The sequence below is a fragment of the Panthera leo genome, chromosome A1 (genome assembly GCF_018350215.1).
Source record: "Panthera leo isolate Ple1 chromosome A1, P.leo_Ple1_pat1.1, whole genome shotgun sequence".
NCBI classification, from domain to species: Eukaryota; Metazoa; Chordata; class Mammalia; order Carnivora; family Felidae; genus Panthera; species Panthera leo.
Genome location: NC_056679.1, coordinates 158,583,119 through 158,606,393, shown reverse-complemented (window position 1 = coordinate 158,606,393; position 23,275 = coordinate 158,583,119). Strand labels below are relative to the sequence as shown.

General features: G+C 39.0%; 1 protein-coding gene, 1 long non-coding RNA gene and 1 other non-coding gene across 6 annotated transcripts in view; 2 read left to right on the top strand and 1 right to left on the bottom strand.

Moving 5' to 3' along the window:
- Window positions 1-5,786: 5,786 nt before the first annotated feature.
- Window positions 5,787-12,980, top strand: LOC122223133. Of its 2 annotated transcripts, none has more exons than XR_006204063.1 (3): window positions 5,787-5,881; window positions 11,299-12,270; window positions 12,377-12,980. It is a non-coding gene; the product is annotated as an uncharacterized LOC122223133 (long non-coding RNA). The 2 variants fall into 2 exon arrangements; XR_006204068.1 differs by having other exon boundaries at window positions 5,787-5,912.
- The window catches only part of LOC122223115 (leucyl and cystinyl aminopeptidase), a 101,203-nt gene continuing 90,441 nt past the window's right edge, over window positions 12,514-23,275 (bottom strand). For 2 of the 3 annotated variants that reach the window (XR_006204056.1, XR_006204055.1), the window contains exon 18: window positions 14,802-14,884. The gene's annotated coding sequence lies outside the window, so the exon portion shown is untranslated. Of the gene's footprint in view, window positions 12,633-14,801; window positions 14,885-23,275 lie in introns of those variants that run through there. The other variant, XR_006204057.1, reaches the window with a different exon arrangement.
- Window positions 12,603-12,709, top strand: LOC122202617. The gene has a single exon (XR_006194771.1). It is a non-coding gene; the product is annotated as a U6 spliceosomal RNA (small nuclear RNA).

Here is a 23,275-nt window from a genome sequence, read left to right as displayed (position 1 = left end):
TAAAACGAAAGAGTGGAAAAATTATCGGAATAAAATGCCCACAGAACTGCCCTGTATTTTTTTCTCTAAACACGGATGAGAGAGTATTCAGCGACAGTATTAATGGTAAAAATAATAATAACGGAACGGGAGGGAAATCATACCATCATTGCTATTTGGATTCCTTTCCTGTGTTCAGGCCATTTTTCTTCAAGGAAATTTTCTGTGCTCTCTGGACAACTGTTCCTGGACTCAGCGAGTTGTCTTTAAGTTGACAGGGAGCCCATCAGCGCAGCACCTAATTACTTCCACAGGCAGATTGCTCAAGCATGAAACAGGGCCCTGGGGGACAGGCTCACCTCCTTTGCCTGAAATTCCCTTAAGCATTTACAAATATCAGTCAAGTGTAAGCCAATTCTTTGGTCTTGCCAATGTAAAGGTACTTTCATCCCTTGGGCAAAAATTGCCAACCTTAATGGACTCCAGCTGTCGCATGGTTGAGTGCCTGCTCCACCAGCCTGAAGCCTGCCCTGGCATTTCAAAGAGCTCCTTGCGAGCTGTGTCACCCCATGCAGAAGGCAACACTGGCCTTTGAACATGTGGCCTTGCCCGGTTGACGTTCATTGCCTCCATGAGGAAGGAATGGCTTCCTTAGGGCTGTGTGGCCTGGCTCAGATTACCTGGATCACTCGGGAGGCCGGCACCGGAAAGCAATCCTGGATCAGCTTGAACAGGGCCCCAATTTCAGCCACACATGCAGTGCTCAGATGACCAGAGGCAGGGCGGATATTTTTATCTGCAAATCTCTGTAGCTCTTGGGGACTTTTACACTCCAACATATTATGAGGTGAAAATCCTGTAGACATTTGGGCTGCATAGAGAAATGGCCAGTATTTGATATTCACTGTACAGAAAAAGATGTGTGTGTCTAAGGCAAGAATCTAATTTTATATGTAAATTACATCTAGTCAATCACCAGGACTATCTAGTTGTAATAACAGGGAAACTGACTGCTGGTAGAGCATCAGGTGAACAGCAAACTTCACTCCCACCAGACTTAGCTGACATTGAACCCTAGGTCTCTATAGAGAAATGGCTGAACAGATATTCAGACATTCTTGTATGAGGAAAAAAATCTTTGCTCCACTTTCCTCAATCATTTTAAGTTCCTAAGTGAAAAACATATATGTTAACGAGTTTCAACAAAATGACCCCAAGGCACAGAATTCCAAGTTAAACCATCTATTAAAGGTCTCAAACCATCAGTCCAGAGGCTATATTCTGCCTACAGAATGTTTGGTTTGGCCTGCACAGTGTTTTCAAAAAGAAAAAACTGAGCCAACACCTAAAAATCAGGAGATAGTACTTTTTTTTTTAAATGGGGACATCGTAGGTGTGTGTTTTGAGCCAGAAGAGCTGACAAGACTAACCACATCCTTCACGAGAAGGAAGTGAATAACTGAATTGCTAGGTTCAACGAATGGAGCATGTGAACTAAACTGAGAAAAGCAGATTAACAGGAGAAGAGGCATTCAAATTTTACTGATGCTAATATATTTTTTTAATGTGCATAGGTCTCTTTACAGAAAAGAAATGAAAATTCAAAGTAGCAGTGAGACTTGGGGGTTTGTATGCCACTTAAAATATAATATGTTGTGGAGAAGTGAGTAGACAGAAGGAAGGGAGTCAGGAGCTTTGAAGGCCAATAAATTGTGGGAAGGTGACTAGGAAATACACAGGGGGAGCTATTAAGTTCTATTAACTATTAAGAAAACTATTAAGGTTTGTTTGGAAACACTCATGTGCCGGCTCTAGGTTATCAGTGATAAAGGCTACTCTCTTCATCTCAGTACAGGAGAGAGAGAGAATTTATGGCTTGCTTTTAGGCAGAAAGGAGGAGAGCAGGGAGTTCTTGTATCTACTGTTTCTCAACTGCCTTGGCTCCAAATAATCAATACACCAAATTGGCATAATTAGGGTTGGCATATCCTGATCCCCTTCAACAGCAAAGAAATTTTCATAACTTTTGCATTGGAAGGATCAGGAAAACAATCCCTAAGTATCTGCAGTCACAAAGTGGCCCTCATTCAGGTTTATACAATAAATTCATATTATCACTGAGAATTCATTAAAATATTTTTTTAATGTTTATTTTTTTACTTTTGAGAGAGAGATAGAGACAGAGCATGAGAAGGGGAAGGGCAGAGAGAAAAAGGAGACACAGAATCTGAAGCAGGCACCAGGCTCTGAGCTGTCAGCACAGAGCCTGACATGGGGCTCAAACCCACAAATTGAGACATCATGATCTCAGCCAAAGTCAGAGGCTTAACCGACTGACCCACCCTAGCACCCCGAGAATTCATTTTAGAGTGGCCTCTGGCTAGAAAAGGGCTCAAGTGCCTTAAAGAATTCACTAATTCTCTCTGGAATGAACTTTCAACTGGACTTTCTTTTTCAAACACATATGGAACATTCACAAGAATTGAATACACACTCAGGGCGCCAGGGTGGCTCTGTTGGTCAAGCATACAACTCTTAGTTTTGGCTGAGGTCATGATCTTGCAGTTCATGAGACTGAGCCCCAAGTTGGTACTGTCAGTGCAGAACCCTCTTGGAATTCTCCCTCTTCCCCCACCCCACCCCCCTCGCTATGTCTCTGTCTCAAAATAAATAAATAAAGTTAACAAGAAAGAATTGAATATATACTCGGCTATAGATAAAACTCAGCACATTTCAGACAACTAATGTCCCACAGATTACATTCTCTGGCCACCATGCAACTAAATGAGAAGTCAGTAACAAAATAACTAAAAATACTCCTTGCTTTAAGAAATTTTAAGAACCACATATTTTAAATAAATCATGTATCACAGAAGAAATCATAATGGAAATCAGAACATACTCAGAAATAATCAGTAACAAGAGACTTTATATCAACACTCAAGGGATACATAGTCTCTTGTTTAAGTTTTATCAATTATGCCAAGTTAACAGATTATGTGGGGTTTTTTTTTTTGAAACTTTGATTCTTTTGCTTGAAACATAATATCCAACTTATATACTACGCTAGGGGAAGTTCATCACAAAATGATTACTTTCCAGTGACTCTCTGTATCCAGAATCAATTATTATTTCCTGAAAAAATTTATATTGATTAAAATTCTTTCATAGACCAGCAACCACAAATTAGTTTAGAGCACAGACCACAAACATGAGAGGAAAAGGTGTAAAGCTTAGTTTTGTGGCTATTTTTGACATGGATAGACCATTACCCGACTCCCACCTGAATTCCTGATGCTGTCCCACTTTTGACTGAAAGCCCATAGAATTGCATGAACTGTGTTGTCTCTTTGAATGACACTTTGGTTTCCCAGCTTCTTCTTCAGATTTGGCTTTGCAAAATTTTACTTCGTCCCTGCCACTCCAAGAGAGGATAGTCTCAAGCCACATCTGGTTTCATCCTCTATCGTTCTCTATTACCTATTCCTGGAAACAACCCCTAAAGCCTTGCACTGAGGGAAAATCAAAATATGGTTTCTATGTTGCGTAAATATACACAGAGAGAAAGAGTCAGGCTTCTCTTTTACCTCTTTTTCTGGCTGTGAAGTGATGTTCTTGTATTTCATGCTTCTCCCGACTAAGGATGGTTCCAAAGTGCCTAGAACACATCCTGCAGGTTTTTGATATTTCTGCAGCCATATGCTTTATATTCCTTTCTTCTAGATTTTCCCAATTGAGCTTCTGTGTCTCCATGGCTGACCTGTCATGTAAAGACTGAGAAAAAGTAAACACATAACATAGGAATTATAAGAGCTCTTTGAAAGATCTGCTGGACTTGATTTGGCTTCTCACTAAATGCTCCCACTCATGAGCACAGAGATTCTCATTCTGTGTTTTCAAAACATAGCAAAGCCCATTAGTTCTTTTGATATAGATAGAAAACTACTGTAGATTAATGGATGAACCATGAGAACTACAGTGCTGGGAAAAAAAGATATATCTATCTGCTATATATATACATACATATATGTATGTGTATATATATATGTATATATATATGTATATATATATGTATGTATATATATACATGAGATATATATATATATATATACATATATATATATATACATACATATATATATATGTGTATATATATATATATATCACCAGGTTTTGTTTTATAAAATCAGAAGAATAAAATCCCGGCTCTTTTTATTCTCTCTGGAGGCTTTAGAAAAATCATTTAACCTAATCGGGGCTTTGTTCCCTCATTTGTAAAATGAGGTGGAGGAAGGAGGGAAAGTATATTTATCTACCTCTAAGCTTCCATTAAAAGTAAAAATTCTAGGGGTGCCTGGGTGGCTCGGTCAGTTAAGCAGCCAACTCTCGGTTTCGGCTCAGGTCATGATCTCACAGTTTGTGAGGTATCTCTCTCCCTCTCTCTCTGCCCCTCCCCTGCTCATGCTTTCTCTCTCTCTCTCAAAAGAAAGAAACTTAAAAAAAAAAAAAAAAAAGTAAAAAGTCTAGGATTGTGAGAATCCTGTCACTACATAAGCATTTTGGAAAAGTAATTCCAGCAGTAGCAGCTGCCCTGGATACAACACTCGTGTCCAGTGAACTCTGCTGAGTGTCCCTAACAGCAGCCCTACGAGACAGATCCTTTATAGCAGGACTGAGACATGCCGTTTTAACTACTTCATCCCACCAGGTGGCCTAGGACCTGAAGTTTTGTTATAATTTCTACTTTCTTGTTAATTAATCTCCATGAAGAGAATTAATACCCAAAAACAACAAATAAAAAGCAGTGGTTTTTTTTTAGAAAAAGTGGGGGAAAACCCCAAGTTTTCCCCTACTTTTTCCCACTTGTACCTTACTGTGATCTTGGAGCTTCTCCCTCAGGACTTCTTGGCCAAATTTTTCATAGTGAACTTTTCCAAAATGCTTCTGTTGAAAGTGATACTTCAGAGCCTTGCAGCTGACAAAATCACTCCCACAGCACTCACAGTTGTAGTATTTGAGAGTCCACATCCTTTCCCAATGAAGTATTAGATCTGGAAACTACTGACCACAAAAACAAAGAGCCTTTGAAAAAAATATAGTCTCTCATAGTTAACTAGAATACAGGTATTACTTCTAATGTGCTAATGTGTGCTCAATCACATGCATGATTCCTAAGAAATTTATCCCTCACTAAAATCAAATGCAATATCATGAAAATACCTATTTAGACAAGCTGATTGTGAGCTTGGGCTTATAAAGATTAAGATGGCTGTAACATCAGTAAAACAAATGCAAAATATGTATAGGTATATATGCACATTTTTCTAAAAAGAAATTTCAAGTGAATCTGTGACCCAAAAGACATTAGTAACTGCTGGTTTAGATATAAATCTGCTGATTTAGAGTACTCAAGGATTCCCCAGGAGCCATTGTTTCTTCAATTTTTACCACCCCATTAATTCCCATATTTGAAAAAATTATCATGATCTGTACATGTCTTTTGAATCGCTCCCTGGATTTTTAAAAGTAGTTAAAAGCATATAAAAAGCAGAAGTTTGTACCAAGAGACACAGTCAGGAAGACGTTGGCGATTCCAATCTCCTGTGGGTTTCTCTTGAAACTGTTTATTTTTCTTGTTGCCAAGCAACTCTGCTTGCATTTGTAAAACTTATCTGAAGCTTAGAGCTCCTTCCTCAGAGGTTAGAATTATGGGATTTGTAGTTACCAGTTTCTTAGCAATCGAATAGATCCAGCTTCTCTAACTGTACTCATAAATTATTTTGCATCTGTTGCTGTAACACATTGCCACAAATTTTAGTGGCTTAAACATACAAAACTATTGTCTTACAGTTCTGTAGGCCAGAAGTTTGATTTGGTTTCACCAGCTAAAATCAAAGCATTGGTAAGGCTGAATTCCTTTCTTTAGGCTCTAGGTAAGATTCATGTCCTTGTTTGTTTGTTGTTGTTGTTGTTGTTGTTGTTGTTGTTGTTGTTTGTTAGTTTTGTTTTTCCCCCCAGCTTCTAGAGTCAACCCACAGCCCACACTCCTTGGCTGGTGGCTCTCTTCTTCCATCTTCCAATGCAGCAAAAACAAGTGGAGTCCTGTTCACATTGCATCTTTCTGATCTGTCCCCTTTTCCACTGTTTAATGTTTTCTTATTTATTTTTGAAAGAGTGCAAGCAGGGGAGTGACAGAGAGAGGGGGACAGAGGATATGAAGCAGGCTCTGCACTGACATCGGTGAGCCCCAAGCCCAATGTAGTGCTTGACCTCACAAACTATGAGGTCATGACCTGAGTCAAAGTCAGGAGCCTAACTGACTGAGCCACCAGGTGCCATACCTTTTCCACTTTTAAGGACCTTTGTGACTCCATCGGGCGCAACTAGATAACACAGGATAGTCTCCCAATTTTAACGTTGGCTATTGACAACCTTAATGCTATCTGCAAATTTAATTCTCCTCTGCCATATAAGGTAACAAATACAAAGTTTCCTAAGATTAGGACATGGACTTCTCTGGGGGAACCATTTTTTGCCTGCAACATTGTACTTCTAAACTTCAAACAGAAATAGAACTGAATCCAAAATGTATCTGTAAAAAATGGAAACGAGGCAAACTGTTTCCTTTCTTTGCAAAAACATCTGTGCTTAAATGGTTCTGGAGCCTTTGTCAGACACAGAGTGTTGAGCAGTGTGCTTTTCACTGAGGTGCGGTGCAGTTCTCCAACTACAGGTCCTATCTCATTAGCAAGGTGTGAAAACAATTTAGGGGTTGTGACTAAGATTTTAAAAAATCAAAGAAGACCAAAGTAGGGAATATTGAACATAATGAAGGTAAATAATGATTTGTGAAACATCCATTACAGCTAAACATACACATATCTGTATTGGGTTACAATGTAAAATGTATTTTAAAAAATCTAAATTACACGAATTAGTTTATTTCATATCCTCTCATTGGTCAGCAGAAGCTCTATCTCTTGTTTTATTTCTCTTAATTCCCCATCCTCCACTTTCACTTACCTCCTTGTTCCCCCACATAAATGTTTTTGTTATATATATTATATATAATATATATTATATATATTATATATAAAAACATAAATGTTTTTGTTATATATATATTATATATAATATATATATAATATATGTATATACATTATACATTATATATATGTATATAATATATATACATATATTATATATATATTATCTATACTCTGGTCCATTCCTTTTAATTGCTACAGAATAACCCATAGTGATATCTGCTATATTTACTATATGTCTTTCTCTGGGTAGAAGTAAAAAACATTTCAAAGTCACTGGTCTAGCGTGAAAATCCAGGACTTACTGGAGAACTTTTAGAACAACCCTGGAAGTTTTCTTCATCCAAGGCACATGTCCAAAATGTCCACTTAGCTTTCCTGTTGGCAGCCATTAAGATCTATGGGTGTCACTGTTCCCAAACTTGGTCTTGCAGGAAGACACCGGTTGGCATATACCATAAACAGGGGAGTGTACACATTGATGCAAAGTTGCAGAATTTTTAGGCTGAAACACCCTTTTCTTGCCCTCTTCCCTGTCCCCTCTATCATTTTAGCAGACAAGTATTTTAAGGATACTTTGCTTGCAAGGAATAGAGACCTACTGAACATAAAATGGAGTTTATTGAAAGGGTTTTAGATATCTTGGAAAATCCAAAAGTGGGAAGTAAACCCAGACCTCAAGGCCATCTCTGGCCATACCAAATTGCCTAAAACAGGGTGAATGTTCAATAAACTTTGGTCCAATAAATGGATGAATAGGTGAGTAGAGGAAGGAACTGGAAAATCATCAGGAATCAAGGCAGCAGTTCTCACTGATTTCACTGACTGACCCTGTACGTCTACATCTCTGCTTTCATATCTCTGCTTCCCTTGTCTATTTCTGCACAAGTGTGTATACGTGCTCTACAATGGTGCCCTTCTAGGGTGACAAACTGCCCTAGAAACAGTTTGCCTGAAAAGACAAACTGTTTGCCTGAAACTGGCATATACTAAAATACAGATGTAGCTTCTACTGTGCTAATTTGTGCTTTATCACATGAATGTTTTCTAAGAAATTTATCCCTCACTAAAATCAAAAACAGCACCATGAAAATACCTGTGTTAAAACCAGGGAAGTGTTAAAACCATAGAAGTCTCAGGAAAACCAGAAGGAATTGGTCACTCTACCATTGCAGCAGAGTATGCCTTAAAAATCAGCTTCATAAATCCAGCCAGTCACTGTGAATTAATGAATTGAGTCCCTCCAAGCCCCAATGTTGTGAAGTTTGGAGAACTTGACTGGATCTACCCAAATTGTGATTTGTTTCCTCTATGCCACATGTTCATTCCTAGTCCAATCAACCTTGACTGAGCTACAGTGAAAGGGGTAGAGAGGTACATAACTCAACCATAAGCTTAAGTACCAAGTTCTCTAAGAAAGGCTGTTGAAGCAATGTTGGGCATTTGTGGTTCACAGATATGACGTAGCACATCATTCAGATTCCCAGCACTAGCTGTCCAGGATCAGAAGAGTGAAGGAAAGAAGACAATAGTTGAATTGTTGGGCCTTCTCAATGAGATTTCTCTCCTCCCACGTTTTGCTTAGTATCATGTTTCCAAGCTTTATCCATGTTGTAGCATGTATCATTACTTCGTTTTTACAGGTCCATATTACTCTTTGAATGAATATACTGCTTTCCTTAGTAACCTATGCATTAATTAGTGGACATTTGGGTTGTTTCTGCTTGTTAGCTACTATGAATAATGTTGCTATGAACATCCACATATGCATCTACAAATTTTTGTATAAACATTGTTTTGAATTCTGGGGCATCTGAAAGTGAAATTGCTGGGTCTTACAGTAACTCTATGTTTAACCCTTTGAGGAAAAGCTAAACTGACCTCTATATTTTACATTCCCACCAGTCATGTATGAGAGTTCCAATTTTTCTATATCCTCACCAACACTTATTATTTTCCATATTTTAGAGTATAACTCTCCTCATAAGTGTGAAGTGAATATGAAAGAGTTTTGATTTGCATTTTTTGGTAATTAATGATGTTGAGTATCTTTTCATGTGCTTGCTGACTATGTATCTCCTTTGGAGAAATGTCTATTCAGAATTTTTCTCCGTCTTTTAAATTTATTATTTTTTTAAGTTTATTTATTTATCTTGAGAGAGAATGTGTGTGTGAGCAGGACAGAGGGAGAGACAGAGAGAGAGAGAGAGAGAGAGAGAGAGAGAATCCCAAGCAGGCTCTGTGCTGTTAGCATGGAGCCCCATGAGGGGCTAGAACCCACAAACCATGAGATCATGCCCTGAGACCAAACCAAGAGTCAGACAACCAACTGAGCCACCCAGGCACCCCCCTTTACACACTTTTTAAGTGGGTTGTCTTTTTATTGTTAAATTATATGAATTCTTTGTATATTCTGGATACCAAGCTCTTATCAGATATATGATTTGAAAATATTTTGTGCCATTCTTTGGTGTATCTCTTTATTTTCTTGAGTGTCCTTTGGTGCACAAAAGTTTTAAATTCTGATCAACTCAGATTTATTTTCCCTTTTGTTGCCTGTGCTTCTGGTGTCATATCTTAAAAGCCATTACCTAATTCAAGGTCATGAAGATTTACAGCTGTTTTTCTTCGAAGAGTTTAATACATTTAGTCCTTACATTTAGATCCATTTTAATTAATTGTTGATTTTTGTATATGGTATGAGGTAGTGGTTCAAATTCATTCTTTTACATATGGATTTCTAGTGGTCCCAGCACTATCTGTTGAAGAGATTATTTTTCCCCATTGAATTGTCTTGGTGCCCTTGTCAAAAACCAACTCACCATAAGTATATAGGTTTATTTCTGGACTCTCAATTCTATCCCATTGATCTATATGTCTGTCCTTATGCCTGTACCACACTGTCTTAACTCTTGTCACCTTGTAGAAGGTTTTGAAATTGTGTTGTATGAGTCCTCCAACTTTTTTTTCCTTTCAAGATTGTTTTGGCTATTCTGGGTTCCTTGAGTTTTCGTGGAATTTTGGGATCTGGTCATCAGCTCCTACAAAGAAGGCAGCTGGGATTCTGATATAAATTGTGCTGAATCTCTAAATAAGTTTGAAAAGTATTGACATCACTTGAAAAAAAAATTTTTAATATTTATTCATTTTTAAGAGACAGAGAGAGAGACAGAGCATGAGTTGGGGAGGAGAAGAGAGAGAGGGAGACACAGAATCCTAAGCACGCTCCAGGCTCCAGGCTCCAAGCTGTCAGCACAGAACCCAGCACAGAGTCTGACTTGGGGCTCGAAGTCACGAACTATCAGATCATGACCTGAGTCAAAGTCAGATGCTTAACCAACTAAGCCACCCAGGTGCCCTGAAGACTATTGACACCTTAACAATTTTAAGTGTTTCAGTGATCCCACGAACATGGGATCTTTCTATTTATTAAGGTCTACTTTAATTTCTTTTAGCAATGTTTTATAGTTTTAAGTGTACAAATCTTGAACTTTTTTGGTTAAATCTATCCCTGAGTCTTTTAACGTTTGGATGCCATTGTATATGAAACTCGTGTCTTAATTTCATTTTTGGCTTATTCATTGTTATTGTTTAGAAACACAACTGACTTTTGTACATTGATCTTGTCTTCTGTAACCTTTATGTTCATTTCTTAGCTCTAATACATTTTTTTTTGGTACTTTAGCATTTTCTATGTATAAGATCATTTCATATACAAATAGAGATAGTTTTAGTTATTCCTTTTTAATCTGGATGCCTTTTATTATTGTTTTGTTTGTTTTGTTTTATTTTGTTTTTGCCTAATTTCCCCAGCTAGAACCTGCAGTATGATATTGCACAGAAGTAGTGAGAGTAGATATCATTGTCTTGTTCCTGATTGTAGGAGAAAATCTTTCAGTCTTTTACCACTAAATGTGTTATTCATTGATGCCCTTTAGCAGTTCAGGAAGTTCTCCTTTCATCTTACTTTATTGTTTTATCATGAAAGTGTGTTGGTTTTTGTCAAGTGTTTCTTTCTGCATCTGGTGAGATGGTCATGTGGTTTTTATTTTCTATTATGTGTTATTGATATGATGTATCACATTAATTTTTGGACGTCAAACCAACCTTGTGTTCCTGGAATAAATTCCACTCGGTCATAATGGATAATACTTTATATATATTGTTGGATTCAGTTTGTGTATTTAGTTGATTTGTGCATCTCTATTTATAAAGGATATTGATTTGTATTTTTCTTTTCTTGTGATATCTTCTGCTTCTACTATTTTGCTAGGGCCAGAAATTATTTCTTATCCAGAGTAGGAAAGGAGAGAAGAGTTATATGCAAGGATTTGGGGAACTGAGTAGCACCATCCACTTGAGATGTTACAAGATTTGATCGACCTGTCTCTCTCCACCCCATCCCCAGCCACTGGCTGGCCTGCATAAAGCAAGGGAGAGTCTACCCTGCCCCAGGAATGCTTCTTACTCTCCTAGGAGAGTCTGCACAAGTGGACTACTAGAGTGTATGGAGCATCAATAAGCTTAGGATTCTAAATCATGAAGCACCTGCCTCAAAACATCATGACCTTGAACAAACCCTTGTGAAGAGTGGAGCTACAAAAGGTTACACAGGAGTTACACAGGTCATGTTTGCCAGACTGCCTTCTCCAATAGAAGTCCAATGCCCAATACTTTCAAATACCCATCCTTCTTACTAGTCTTGTCTAAATGTATCTTCTGTTTTTCTACCAACTATTTGCAGAGCTGGTCTGGTAGGGATTGAGAGAGGATATTTTCCCAGAGCAGCTGTAGGCTGAGGACCCTGAGCTGAAGTTCTCTTCTGTATACTCAGTATGATGTCCTTTGGAGCCACATTTAATGGCAAACAGTACATCAGCCTCAGTACGGATTGAGCAGGCTGATGGGCTAACCCAGGACAACCATCAGCAAGGCAACCAAGGAACACCTCTGAGGACCACACTCTTCTTGCCTAACCCACAAGAACCTTTATTTCACAGATCCTAGAGAAGACTCCTTGCCTGCAGAGACCTGGCAGCACTTTCCCACCTGTGGGAGGGGGTAGCCTCCACCCAAGTCCATGCACTGCCTCCTCTCAGATGGAATCTGGCTGTCCTGGGAAAGCACCACCTACCAGGGCTCCTGCTGGAGCAAGTCCTACTCGGACAGCCCAACTCATTTCTTGGCTACTGGAGATTTCTGGGCTACATAAATCAGATAACAGCTTTGGCCACCTTGAAGGCAGGTAGGAAATCCTTAGAGCTAGCTAAGCATCTCTTTCAAACAGAGAAAAGCATTTCCATTTTTGGCCAGTCCTCATGAAACATTTTTTCTTTCATGTCCTCTCACAGGAGCACATTTTCCAGGATTTGTTATGATTGACTCAAATTTCCCTAGTGTCTGTACAACTCAGACTCCTTCCACATGGGCTGCATGGATTCTAAGCCATCTCAGAGCAAACAAGTCTTCTTACCTGCTTTTGTTCATTCCTGGTGAGCACTGGGCAAGGACAGAAGCCACCAGACTTTTTCACCCACTTACTGCTGGCACTGCATCACAAGTTCTAAGACTTCTGCCATGCTCGCTTGGGCAGCACAGACACTAAAACTGGAACGATACAGAAAAGATTAGCATGGCCCCTCAGCAAAGATAACACACAAACTTGTGAAGCATTCCGTATTTTGTGCAGTTCCTCAGTGAATCGCCACCCTTTGTGGATTAGCACAAAAAACAAGGTTTGGAAAGGTCACTTGGGAGGTCTGTTCCGAATTGAATTAAGCATTCCCTCTAGCAGCTGAGGACCCAGCACACCTGTCAGCTTCTCCTGGACTTCACCGAATCTTCTGTCCTTGGAGGTGAGAGCTCACCTCAGTGGTCCCCCTGGCATCTCCACGGCCACCCATCACATTACTATTATTAACTAGGTAATCCTGGTAGCTGCATCCGAAAGCTTGTTCTCATTGGTTAAATAAATAAATAAATAAATAAATAAATAAATAAATAAAAGACCTCTGCAGACTGTTCTTAATTTAAGGTAAGGACCTCAGAGAGGTCAAAGATCAGAACTGCCGCTAGAATTCCTGAGGCTAGATGACACTGACAGAAATACAGGGGGCGCGGTGCCTGTCATCTGAAGCCAAGCAGACAATCAGCGTGTCTCCTGTGTGGCGTGTTTAATTAATCATACTCTGTGACTTCACCTGTAAGTTTTCAACGTGCAGGCAGCTACAAGCCCTCTCCCTTTTATTGAACTGTGGTGTAATCGAGACTCCCTGATTTAGAAGTCTATCTTGAAACACTCTCCTTGTTCTCGCCTGGCTACCCTGAGCAACTCAGACAAGGAAGCATTCTCACAACGTAGGCTGAGGTGAGCCAAGCTCATTTATTGCTAATTAGAACTTAAGGGAAACCTGGAGTGAAACTGAAACAGGCAATTAACTTCCAGCCTCTTGTCATTCACTTGGAACACCCTCAGGAATGAATACCTGTGTGGTTCCTCAGTGCGAATCAAGTGTCTTTGGTTCCCAATCAGTGACATGAGGCGGGACGTGTGGGCACTCATGCAGCATCTGGGGAGAGGCCTCCGTTTTTCACATTGCACCACACACCCACAGGAGCGGAGGGGGAATTCTGGCTGGGGAGCCAGTGTCCCCACCCCCATCCCCACCCCCTTCCACTCCAGGTGCTTGCTGTTTCTGAGGTGGCTGCAGAACTACCTACATCGTAGCTTAAAACCTCCCAGGGGACGCCCTTCACTTCTGTTCCTCATGAACCCAACTGCCCTCAACTATTTACCACCCACCACGCAGCCAGTGTTTATAAAGTCCAGGTGGCATTCTCCCAGCTGCAGCCAGCTGCTCACATTAGAGTCAGGCATCATGTACCCACCTAGCACAAGGCCTGGTGCATAGTGGATGATTACAAATATTTATTGAGTGAATGGGCCATAAAAAACATTTGAGAAACATGGCCTGGCTTCCTTCTTCTACCAGTTCAACTTATGGCTGCTTTCTCTCACCCAAAGTCAGGACGTGCTCAGATATTATAAGCCAATTTTCATATTAGCTTAGAAAAACAGGAAGAAATTGGTTGCCAGTCAAAAGAGAGAGATAAAGTTTCTTTTTATGAGAACAATGTGCTTGTTTGAAATAAAGAGTTGATAAGCTGCTTTGAGTAAGGGATAAGATTCCAAGGAGTATGTCCAAATAGCAAAAAGCCGTCTGTACGGGTCCACTAAATCAAGGGACCAGCTGCTAACTGCAGGCCATTAGTTTCCTTGAGCTCCTGACGCACTTGGCCATGTGCATCTGGGTGAGGCGGCCAAAGTGCAATGCCACGGAGGAGAGACATTTCAAGTTCAAGGAGATGTCTAGGAGTAAGAGTGAGCAGTCAGCAAGGTGCACGTGTGTGTATCTGTGTGGCTGTGTGCATGCATGTTTTGGATGATTACAGGAAGTGAAAAGATCCCACAGAAACAACAGGGTAAAGGAGAGGCTCTGGAGAAGAGAAATATCAAGTGATGATGAAGCTGTTTGTTGTGGCATGTGAGAGATTCTCCCCTATAGAATCCTAGGGAAAATCTGCATTGTTCAGTAATGCTTTGGCTATAGTGAGTTTGTGGGAAGGAATCTTAAAGAGGTATTAGGTTCTAAGCCCAGGTTTTCTCAAGGCAGAAAAGAGACCATGGGCATGGATGCAGGGCAGAGGAAGGTCAACTGACATCCAGGTTATTTCCCCCTACCCAATTCCCAGTAAAGACTAAATATGTCAAGTGGATGGTTTTAAAACTGTGTTTTAATATTGTCTCTTCCCACGACTGTAAACTTCCTTAAGTTCCTGACCTTCTGGCAACAGGGAGTCTGTAGAAACATAAGAAAGACAGCAGTCAGCACCCACAGTCAAGGATTCTACAGCCCACTCAAGGACAAAAGGCCCATCTCAGGCTGACTTCAAACTACTTTAGGAAAATGGTTCATCCTCATCTTCTACCTGTAGTTGGTGAAGCTATCAACCATTACAGCACTTGGCACCTCACCACTGTTTTAACCACCCCTTCCTCTTCCCTGATATTTCCCTTGGCGGGGAGAGAAGTCTTTCTGAACCTCCCTGACATTAGCATCTTCCACCCGAGAGAGGTTACTTTCTTGTACCCACTTAGTTCAAACAGACAAAAAAGGGCATATGATAATATACCATATATCTACTCTTTTGAAATCATGGTAGATTGTTCACATTATTGAGTTTAAAGTTAAAATATTAGGATAGTTTTAGCTCCACACTCTATGTTAAAATGAAACACCTCTTTCAACAGTAAATTCTAATATTCTTATTTCCAAGGAAATAGTATCCTGTAGGCATTTGCACATCCTTTGTCTCAAAGGCGACACAAACTTTTTCTAATACAAACACATATACAAATTTAACATATAATGTTATATTTGGGGGTCATAGCTAAGGCAGAGCTTCTGAGTTCCTTTACATTATCAGTAAAATTAGGCAATTAGACTGTATCATATGGAAAGTTCTTTCTAGCACTAAGAGAGATCTTAACACATTTGGCCAATTTCTCTGCCATGCCCAAAGTTGTACACAATATTTTCTAGGTAGAATGGACACTCGTACATGCTTGATTGTTTTGCATACTGAAGGCAAATAAATTATTGAAAGGAAAAAAAGGAGTATTTACGAGCATATACGAAGTACCAGATCTATTTCCTGTATACCTGTACCTGATGTTATTATTGCAAAATAGGTGTCATTACCACCACTGCATTAGGCAATAATCAAGATTTTATTTCATACTTATTTATAATTAACCAAATTCAGTGAAATCTATATAACTTCATCCTTTTTCTAATGTACTACAATAACTCTCAAATTAAATCTGCATATTTAAGGCTTAAATTTACAAAGAGGATTAGACTGAAAGTATTTCCCTAATTTCCTAACTGGCAAGTTATATAACCATATTCAATTAAAAAACTCATTTCCATCTGTAACTGATGGTGTTAACATCCATACACCCCAGAAAACAGCAGGCAGTTTTAACAATGGCAGTGGTATTTACCATGTCACTGCTATATTTACAGGCATTGTACTAGGTAATTCATAGATATTTTATTTATTTATTTTTTTAAGTTTACTTATTTATTTATTTTGAGAGAGAGAAATCACAAGCAAGGAAGGGGGGGGGAGAGAGAGAGAGAGAGAGAGAGAGAGAGAGAGAATCTCTCAGCACGGAGCGTGACACAGGGCTCGAACTCCAGAACTGTAAGGTCGTGACCTGAGCCGAAACCAAGAGTTGGACGCTTAACCCACTGAGCCACAGAGACACCCTATAGATATTTTATTTAATGCTAACAACCTCACAAGGTAGGCAGTATCTCTGTTTTATTAATGGAGACAACTGAGGCTAATAGGAATTAAGAGACAAGTGGAAAATCACTGTACCAGGAACCAGTTCCAGTCCTGATTGATGCCAGTCTATGTTCCATAGCATTTCAAATATTTAAATTTCTAGAAATCATTGCCTTTTGCTACCATGTAAAAATACTAACATTCCAAGCATTTGGTCAAGTTAAAAATCACAAAAGGCTAGGAGGCAAAGTAAATGAAGATATACTCAGCCATAAATACCAGGGCAGCCAATGTACAATCCTGATGAAGCAACCAAGGATCACATGGGCTATGTTCACATAGATGAGCAGCATGAGAAAACATGGAACAAAAGGGCTTCTTGTTTCCCACACTTGGCTTCTATACAAATGGCATGTGAATAAGCAACACGCCGAGTCCCCTTTATAAATAAGCCTTTCCTAAGGTGACATGGCTTCTTGTCTGTCCCTGACTTCTTTGAATCTATTGCCTCCTGGTGTGGCCTGCTCAACAGTTCAACTATGGCAACGTCATCTACTTTCACCACTCTATTTGGTTATTTTACTATGTTACATTACATTCTTCCTTCAAAAAAAATGAGCGGCATAGTAAGAATAAAAGTTTTTAGATGTATAAGCAAAAGTCCTGATTATAATTCAGCTCAGCCAACAATAGAAATCACAATCACATAATCGATTGGATGGCCATCCATAAGAAAATGAAGTACATAGTAAAAATGAAGAACAAGCAGAAAGCATTGGAAACATATCACTAATTATTGACTATAGAAGGTAGGCTGTGATGATGATTTTAAAGTATGTTTTTGCTCTCTGGTAATAACACTCCTGTATAGCATGTAAGTCAATTGTTCAACTCACAAGTTTTAGGAAGCACTAGATGCTTGAGTGTGTGTGTGTATGTGTGTGTGTGTGTGTGTGTGTGTGTGTGTGTGTGTGTTGCAGGAGGTGTGTAGGGCTTTATGGTATGAATTGAAGTAAAGCAAAAAGAAAATATAACCAAATCAAACTCTCCTGTGCATGGATTCTAAAAATGATTTTGAAAAATAAAGTTTTTTTTTTTAATGTGTATTTATTTTTGAGAGAGAAAGAGAGTGACTGGGCGAGGGGCAGAGAGAGAGGGAGACAGAGAATCCGAAGCAGTCTCCAGGCTCTGAGTTCTTAGCACAGAGCCCAACACAGGACCCAATTCCACAAACAGCAAGATCATGATCTAAACCAAAGTCAGATGCTCAACCGACTGAGCCACTCAGTCGCCCCTCTTCTCTACGTTTATAATGGGTTTTAGTTCAACTGTTTACTGCAGATATCCATGAATAAAAAAGTACAAAAAATGTAACCAGAAGATTTGATCAAAATCAAAATTCCTAAGAACATTACCCCAGTACATTACTATTACCTATTGAAGTTTAGTTGACAACACAATACTACATTAGTTTCTGGTGTACAACATAGTGATTGAACCGCTCCATACATATGCTCACAAGTTTAGCTACCACCTGTCACCCTACAACATTATTACAATACCATTTACTGTATTCTTTATGCTATATCGCTCATCCCCATGACTTATTCATTCTGTAACTGAAAACCTGTACTTCCCACTCCTCTTCACCCATTTTGCCCATGCCCCTACCTCTCTCCCCTCTGGCAACCACCAACCAGTTTGTTCTCTGTGTTTATGGGTGTGTTTTTGCTTTGTTTTCTAGACTCCACCTATAAGCAAAATCACATGGTATTTCTCAGTCTTATTTCACTTAGCACAATAACCTCTAGGTTATTGTGTTACAAGTGGAAAGATCTCATTCTTTTTTTATGCCTGAATAACGTTCATACCACAGCTTTATCCATTCATCTATCAAGGGGATACTTTGGTTCCTTCCATGTCTTGGCTGTTGCAAATAATGCTGCAATAGAGATAGGGATGTGTATATCTTTTCAAATTATTGTTTTCATTGTCTTTGGATAAATATCCAGTAGTGGAATTGCTGGATCATACGGTAATTCTATTTTTCATTTTGTGAGGAACCTCCATACTGTTTTCCATAGTGGCTGTATTAATTTACATCCCCAACAGTGCATGAGGGTTCCTTTTTCTCCACATCCTTGTCAACGCTTGGTATTTCCTGTTTTTTTTTTTGATATTAGCCATTCTGACAGGTGTAAGGTGATATCTCATTGTGGTTTTTATTTGCATTTCTCTGATGATGAGTGACGTTGATCATCTTTTCATGTATCTGTTGGCTAGCTATCGGGTCTTCTTTAGAAAAACGTCTATTCAGGTCTCCTGCCCATTTTAATCAGATTATTTGGTTTTCTAGTGTAGAGTTGTAGAAGTTATTCATATATTTTGGATATTAACCTCTAAACAGATCACTTGCAAATATCTTCTCCATTCAGTGGGTTGCCTTCACTTTGTTGATTCTCCAATATATTAATGATCACCATAGGAGATTGTAAGAAGGTATGGCTTCAAGGTTTCTTTGTGTCCCCAGAAACAGGTTTTTGGGTAAAGGGATTAAGAGACACTGTATTTGCTCTAAAATGCCCAACTTTAAGCCCTAACAATTACTGGAAGAGAATATTGGTTCTAGTTCTCATATCTGGAAGCCTAAGAAATTCTCAATTCTCAAGATTACTCATGGGGTTAGAACAGAGAAACTCCTTTTGTAGACATGACCAGGAACATAACTATCGCAGTGTCCCTTGATAACAGCTGTGCACTCCCACTCCAATTACATGTAAATCAAAGCAAGGGGTGTCCTTTGATAACATTTAGTGTCCTTTCACCTTCAGATAGTAAGTGTTCCTTGGTTTCACTGGCATAAGTAGTTACATGTCTCATTCTGATTTAGGTACTGAATTATTACTGTATCAACTGGTACTGGGTGTTTATAGGAAGCAATTCAGTCTAAAAAGTAAATACTTGCCCTACAGTTCATATAACTATTACTGAGCCCCCTTCTCCATGCATCCACTGAAAGTTTTAATCCCCACCCCACCCCATCACAGGAGAAATTTGGCAATGTCTTAAGACATTTTTCGTTGTCACACTGGGGGTGGGGGAAGTTCCATTAGCCCATATTTGCTACTTGCATTAGAGGCCAAGGATGCTGCTAGTCATCACAGAATGCACGGGAGAGCCCCAGATATCAAACAGTGTGAGCCTGAGAAACCTTGAGTTACAGGCAGTAGAGATACTGGGGTACTAGTGGGGTAAAAAACAAATAATGCAATACAGTGAATACAGTCATTACCCTTGTAGAGTATATAATCTGAGAAGATGTACCACTTTATATATACAATTTATTTATCCAAATAGTCCACACAGTATTTATATTTAAATACTTTATTTTCATTTCACAAAAAAGAAAAAGCAACAGTGTTTGCAATTACACATGCCTTTCAGTCAGTGCTGGTCATATGCAAAACAAGTTATCAGAAGTATAAAGAAAAATAAGCCTTTTCCCTTTACAAGTGACACAACACAATTTGCATATATATTATATTACACATACTGTTTTCAAAATTTTCCACAAAAGACAGGTTATGATACAAATTTAGAATTCCACCCACAAGCTCAGATTCAAAGAAGTGAAGATCCGTATAGGTGTCTAAATACAAAAACGTAATAGTTTTACAAGTTTCCAAATAATTACTTTTCAAAGTGTTTGAAAGAGACTACTACTCTTCATAGCAACGTGGAACACTTGGGTTTAATCAAGACGGCTAGGAGACTAAGTTCGTCTCAGCGTGAGTTTGCTCATTAATGCAAATGCTCCAATTATGCTGTAATTCTCATTTCATATATATATATATATATATATATATATATATATATATATACACACACACACACACACACACACACACATACATACACAAGTGTATTATTGTACTGATGGTTTATACAGCGCAACTTCTGGAGCATTTCATTCAGCTAATCCATGACCTTTACTTCTTTGAAGTATTTCAAATTAAGAACTGCTCAGAGATATCACTAATGACTACCATGACTAATTTCAAAAAGGTGTCCCTTTCTCTCTTATTTATGATCATAATTACATGTGTCATGAACAAACTTTTGTTTTTTCTACAGCAGCAGGTATAAATAAGCAAAGTACAGGCTAATATTTCAACACTAGGACCTGAGAGTTTGATATGGTAAATGACATCTCTTCGCAAATGTTCTAGGAGTCCTATCTAGCAACGTTTCTAAAAAATATATATAATAGAACAAAATAATATAGCAAACCTTCAGCATTAGAAACAAAGATTGCTCAGAAGCTTGAAGGAAAAAAAACAAGGAGGAAAGAAAGAGAGGTAGGGAGGGAGTGAGGGATTTTACACATGCATTTTCTTTGATACAGACAAATGTGGAGTCCTAACACTTACCATGTGGTGGATGAAGAGTCAATATGATTCAAGAAAGCGAACACACACATCTGGATATATGAAATGCATGCAAAAACATAGAGCTGATGAGGCAACACCGGCTTACATGTTTAAGTGTACTTGAGTATAACATCTAATACTGGAGGAGGAGGAGAGGGAGGGGGAGGAGGAGGAGGAGGAGGGGGAGGGGGAGGGGGAGGGGGAGGAGGGGGAGGGGGAGGAGGGGGAGGGGGAGGGGGAGGAGGAGGAGGAGAAGAAGAAGAAGAAGGAGAAGAAGAAGAAGAAGAAGAAGAAGAAGAAGAAGAAGAAGAAGAAGAAGAAGAAGGAGGAGAAGAATGGTCCAGCTAATGGAGAAGGGAAGGGAGAGATGCAGCCACACAGAAGAGCTCTGGGTAAGAAAGGACCAACTTGCCCTCCCATAGATGGGTGTTGAAAGACAGGAGGGCTAGCCCCCCAATTCTTAAGGGAATGATTTTTGGGCCCATGTTGTTATTCACTAGAACCATGGCAATAACTCAAAAAGTTCATTCCAAAAGTCAAAATAATTTTTATTGGCTACACGAGAATATGCTATCTATAGAACTGCAAGAGACTTCTGTAGATAAATCAGAATTCCAGCCCCCAAAAGAAGCTACTCTCAAGGGTCTTCAAATGAGTTCTAGGCAGCACTTTTACTGGCTTACCAGTTACTAAAAGATTAATCAGCAATGAACGTTAAACACACTTTTTACTTAGTATGATCCTCTTGCCTTTCTGGAATTTCCACAGTACAGGTCCCGTCTCACCCTTTCCTTCAGTTTGAATCAATGTAAGAAATGCTGACCCTGATTAGCTTTCACAACTCAACAATGTCCAAGTGTCTGCTCCCATCTTATTTGCTGTACATTTGTTAGCCATTAGTTACACCACCCCAAAGCCTCTCAAGTCACAGGACAGGGATCTGGTGGGACTTTATTTTTGTTAGATCCATGCACAGCCCTGCAAGGGACTAAGTATTAACAAAAAATAATGAAAAAAAAAAGAGGGAAGCAGATTAGATATGCGCATAAATATATTTATACTTTTAAAGGCATATTTCCTAGAGAATAAAACAAAATAAGCACAGAACAACAACTATACTAGCCACTGATAAATGAGGAAATATGTGGGGAAGGAAGAAGTGAACTGTCAATTTATGAAACTCAATTTCCTTTAGGTCCCTACATAGATAGCCATGCGAAGAACTAAATACAAAATGAAAGGAAATATATTCATATGTATTAAGAATATTCCCCTACCAAAAATAGAAACCCCTCCAAAAAAAAAAAAAGCCAAGTAAATAAACAATACACAACTATTCTACTCACTATTGCCAACACAGGCAATAAGGGAAAGGGGAGAAGGGGAGATTTGTCATACACTGATCCTCGATTTTCATTCAGTACCTATACATCCATGCTAAGAGTAGGTACAAAATCAATTAATACGAAAACATTTATATACATTTTTTAAAAGTTTGTACGCTATCCTTATCCTTTCCCCACTACCCACCCAAATTATCTCTCCCCCTAAAAAAAAACACCCCAAATTATAAAACTATTGCCAATGCAGGCAGTGAGGGAAGGGAAGCAGAGGAGATTTATCATACGTATGGACCTCCGTGTTTCATTATGTACTTACAAGTCCCAGCAAAGGACTGGTTACTAAGTGAAATAACACACAAAATGTAGCAAACATTTATATACATTAAAAAATTCACACACACACACACACACACACACACACACACACACACACACACTTCCCCCACCCCCCACCCCTCCAAAAAAAGAAACGAAACATCTATTCTTCTACCACTGCCCACCAGGCAATGAGGGAAGGGGAGTAGGGGAGATTGTTCATAGAATCAATCGCAACTTTCATGAAGTACCTAAATAGTCATGAGAAGCACTAGATTCAAAACGAAATGAACACCAAAAAGAGGCAGAAACATTTATATACATTTAAAAAAACCACCTATCTTATCTAATAAGCCCATTCCCCATTAATAACCTCTAAAACAAAAAACAGAAACCAAGTCCTACAATTGTGCACAGGCTATAAGGGAAGGGAGAAAAGGTTTATCATGTCTCCGGATCTGGGCCTCTGCACTACATTTGAGATCTACAAATCCAAACCAACAAACAAACCAACAAACAAACCTGGTTGAAGTAAAACAGCAAGCCACAAAAACAAAAAAGCAAACAAAAAACATGCAGCAGACATTTATATACATTTTTAAAACCGTAAACCCAGAAATCCCCCATCACCCTGCCAAAAAAAAAACCCATCTAAACAACTACACCACTAGTCATTGCCCAGATAGGCAACAAGGGAAGGGGCCAAGAGGAGATTTTCTTCATAGAATGAACCTTAATTTTCATCATGTACCTAAATATCCATGGAGACCTAGGTACAAAATGAAGTAACAGAAAAAAGGAACAA